General features: G+C 42.1%; 1 pseudogene; it reads left to right on the plus strand.

The window, feature by feature from the left end:
* Window positions 1-246: 246 nt before the first annotated feature.
* On the plus strand, window positions 247-418 carry LOC115300620 (annotated as a pseudogene).
* The last annotated feature ends 4160 nt before the right edge of the window (window positions 419-4578 follow it).

Here is a 4578-nt window from a genome sequence, read left to right on the forward strand (position 1 = left end):
CTCATCTATAAAATGGGCTCATGAAAGCAACCCCACCTACTTCAGTAAGTTGTAAGGATAAAATAAGATAATAGATGTGAAAGTGCATTTAAAATGAAAGTACTGTCACTTGTACAAAATTATTAGTTTAAGCAAATGACTTTTCTTGAGTTTCACAAACAATCCTCAAGAAAGCAATATGTAACTAAATAGGCTTTAAGAAATAAGCATGTTTGATTTTACTTCAGGAACCTCAGGAAATTGTACACCTCTTCTTGGCCTTTCAACTAAGATCAAGTGTAGTATCTGTTCTTATCAAGTTAATATCTGATATGTCCTTTATCCGAAGACAATCTAGTAAATGGATTTTTGGAGATTCTTTAGTCCACCCCAAACAGGGACCTGGTAACGCAATACCTCTAGGAACTGTGCACCCACTGAGGGTGGCGAGGGGGAGAAGAAATCTCAGGAGATTGCACATTAAAAAAAAAAAAAAGATAAGAAGGGATACCTGGGTGGCTCATTCTTTTAAGTATCTGACTTCTGCTCAGGTCATGATCTCAAGGTTTGTGAGTTCGAGCCCCACATCTGGCTCTTTGCTGACAGCTCAGAGCCTGGAGCCTGCCTCTGATTCTGTGTCTCCCTCTCTCTCTGCCCCTCGCCCGTTCACATTCTTTCTCTCTCTCTCAAAAATAAACATTAAAATAAAAAAAAAATAGGAATAAAGAAGCCTAAGGTGTCATTGCATTTAGGGAAGGCTAAGTCAAATTAATTGGTATATTCAGAGTTAGTAGTTGATAAACCGTTTTTGAATATGTGTGTTTAAATTAGACGTATCGTAGAAATAAAGCGCTCGCTTAAAATCCTAACATTCAACTAAACATTTGTCTCCTGCCTATTTTGTGTTGTATGTATTCTTTCCTTTTTAATATTTTAGTCCTCAAAACCTGAGAAAAATCGAAGTGAAATTGAAATTGAAATTAAAAGTTGAGAAAATAGTGAAAGGGCAGAGAGAAAGAGAGAGAGAGAGAATCCAAAGCAGGCTCTGCTGTCAGCACAGAGTCCATGCAGAGCAGATCCCACCTACCCGTGAGGTCACGACCTGAGGCGGAAGTCAAGAGGTGGCCCTTTAACGGCCTGAGCCACATAGGTACCTCCTTTCCTGCCTTTTCCTAGGCCCATTACCCTGAGGCCTCTACTCCCTCCTGTAGCAACACTCATGATACCAAATCCAGCACTTACAAAAAAGCAATCTAGAAATTTTTGTTTACCATAAACTGAGGTGGAATGTCCCGGTTTTAAAGAAACTGGATAAATGGGTACTTCATAACCAAAACGTATCTGTCTTCTTAAGTAAATTTCAATGGCTTGCTTTCACCTTTGGACTATCCACTCTCATGGAAAGGCACTCAGTTACCTTTTCTCTAAATATTTCCAGAACCAATTCATGCCTTTTCAAAAACTAAAAAATGATTAATTATTAAATGTTAAGGGTTAAAGAGAAAGAGAAATAAAATTATGAGGTAACAGGAGATCTTAGAAATGAAAGCCATTTAAATCTCTTGGGAGGTATCAGTTACTTAAGAATATGATGTGCTGTGGTTGTCACACATAGTAAGTTAATCTTAAAAAAGGCATTTATCCTGCTGATGTTATAGTTTTTATACAGTCTAGTTTAGTGAACTGGATGCCGTTTGGGTAAGCTATGTTTACCAGGAATTTTAATGGCTTAATTACTTTGAAATGACACCATTCTAAACTATGAAGTCTGTTCCATTGCATTTAAATTGCTAGTTAGACTGCTCAAGTTTAGAGTTTAAAGCAAAGATACCGTCAGATTTATGATCTGGTTAGGTGGTCTGATTTCCTATTATCTGAAGAATGATATTGACACTGTACTTGTGACTTGTTCAAGTCTATTTTAATGAGCATCTATACTATTCTGTTCTCTTGAAGAGTGGTCCACATATAATACTTGTTTGCATACAACTACATGCTTCAATCAACACTATGATCTTTTTGTTATGAAAAGAAGATAGCCCACAGAGCTCTTTAAATGGAAGTGTAACACTTATTTAAACACCCATTCATTTTTCCTCCTATCCGCTCTTGGAACAACAGATTTTTAGCCTTCTTAATAAGTGGCTGAGGTCAGTCTGGAGAGCTTGAATGTTAGGTTCTTAGTATTCAATCTGGTGCCAGCTAAAGTTAACAATCTTACCCAATTACTTTAGGAACCGACAAGATTGAGGAATCAATCATAATACCATTTAGCTACAGTAAAAGCCTGGCTTTTAAAATGCTTATTCTTAAATATGTTTATTCTTAAATTAATAAAAGTCATTTCCCAGATAAGGAAAAGCAGACAGGACATGGGAAAGGAGGTAACTCTAAAATTCTAATGATAGAACATAGTAGAATATAAGGAGTCATCTGAGAGGCACAGGTACCCAAGGAGGAGGGAAGATGAGAGGGGTCTGTGGTTTCAAGAAGACTCTCACTTACCTGTAGATTGAAATTCCAAAGACCGGGTTGGTGATTTAGAACTTCATGGGTGATTATCATCACAAAGAGGGTTGGGTGGGCAAGGGAAGGGCACTAGAATCCCCAAATTCCTTTCGAATGTCCATAATCACATTGTATTGTTTCTGCCCTTTTAACATTTCAAAAGGTGCTTCTCACTGAAAAGCCACAGAAGGAATCTGTCCTCTTGGCTACCCAGGCTTTTCCTTGCTGCTCTCGGAATTGAGGGCGCTGCGTGTGACCGGCATCGGGATGGCACGAGGTCCTTTTAAAAGGGGGTGGGGTCCTTACTTGGCTCCAGAGAGATCCCGAAAGCACAGCCCCTTCCTTAAACTGCCTAAGACGAAGGATAATTAAGGCCACATGCCCTCCACACCCCCTTCAACTGTCTCCAAGGCAGTCTTGGAGCCTGGGCACCCCGATGCCCGACGCACACAGCGCTCTCAATTCAAAGAGCAGAACTGTCTTGGAGATCCCAGAAGGCAGCAATTTTTTCCTTTCTTTGCCTATTTCTCCAGTCTGGACTTCACCTTAATTCAGCAGATACCAAGCCTTGTGCTGGGGATGGCACAGACGTTGTGCAACTGATTTTTTTGCTAGCCTTAACACCAAACCAGATAGTGATAAGTGCTGTAAGAGCATTCTAAACAAAGGGTTGAAAGTGAAGTTAATTCTGTCCAAGGGTCAAGAAAGGGCTCAGAGAGAAGGTGACATTTTGCTTGCATTTTGATAGCTCTAGAAAGGATAGACGTGTGGCACAAGCAGAGGCAGTAGGAGGGCAAGAGAGTGGTGGCGAAGGACTATTCTGGAAAGGACAAGCGGTTGACAGTGGCTGGATGTAGGCCTCAGGGAACCCCAAAACAAGTCAGTGTAAATGTATCAATAAGCTACAACTGTTTCTCTTTCTGGATACACAAAAAAAGACGCCTGGAAGAAATGTACATTTATTATCCACTGTGTGCCCAGTTCTCTGCCAGGCACTCAAGAAGATACAGGGGAAGACCCTGTCCTGGAAGTGTTGATATAGTATTCTATCTGGAAGAAAGATGAACTCATATAAAATGACATAAAATAACATTGCAGCCTCTAAAGCAAAGCATTAGACTGCCTCAGAACTCAAGTTAAAGATGGTACCTCCAGAGAAGCACCCTGCTGTCCTGGACCCTTGCCCCGATCCCGGATGGTGGTGCAGTCAGGCTGGAGGCCAGCTGAACTGCAGAGTGGCTTGTTGGCTTGGGAAGCTTCATCCCCAGAAACTGGAAAAAAGGTCATGGCTCACCCTTACATAGCATTCCTTTGTAGGAGGCACTGTTCTAGGTGCTTGCATGGATTAACTAATTCAACCTTCACAGTTACTGTATTTGGGGGAAACCGTTAACATATCCATTTACATACGGGGAAACTAAGGCACAGAGCCACCACCACGATTCAAATCTACAGGATCTGGCTCCAAAGTCGTGTCTCAAGTTCCTATCTTCAGAATCTAGCTCAGCATCCAGTGCTGGGCGTTTTTCCCTGAGTATTTTCACGATTAATACGATTCAAACCAAAATACATACTTGAGAGCCCCAAATCTGTAGGGGAGGTGAAATGCATGCTTGCTATACAGCCTCAACTTTTGGCCGACCCAAGGCCAGCAAGAAAATGTTTCTTTTTTATCTATATAGTTTTATTTTTGTGACAACTTGGTGTTTCTGAACGCTAGGGGCTCCCGCATTCTCTGGTTTGAGATTTAACTTTTCCTTTTAGGAATTTTTTTTTTTTGAAGGGGGTGGGGGAAAATGTGGCCTTAATTATCCTACGTCTTAGGCAGTTTAAGGAAGGGGCTGTGCTTTCGGGATCTCTGCGGAGCCAAGGAAGGACCCCCCCACCCCCCTTTTAAAAGGACCTCGTGCAATAAAAGTGCAGAAACAAACACAGGCGACCACAACAGCAGCCGCGGCGGCAGCAGGAGGAGGAGGAAGAGGAGGAGGAGAAGTTGGAGTCGGGGCAGCGCTCCGGCCGGACTCGGAGCAGCTCCCATTCATTAAGGAGGCAGCAGCCGCGGAGGGAGGTGGCCGAGCGCCCGCGCCGCCC

Source organism: Suricata suricatta, chromosome 8 (assembly GCF_006229205.1).
Source record: "Suricata suricatta isolate VVHF042 chromosome 8, meerkat_22Aug2017_6uvM2_HiC, whole genome shotgun sequence".
Classification (NCBI taxonomy): domain Eukaryota; kingdom Metazoa; phylum Chordata; class Mammalia; order Carnivora; family Herpestidae; genus Suricata; species Suricata suricatta.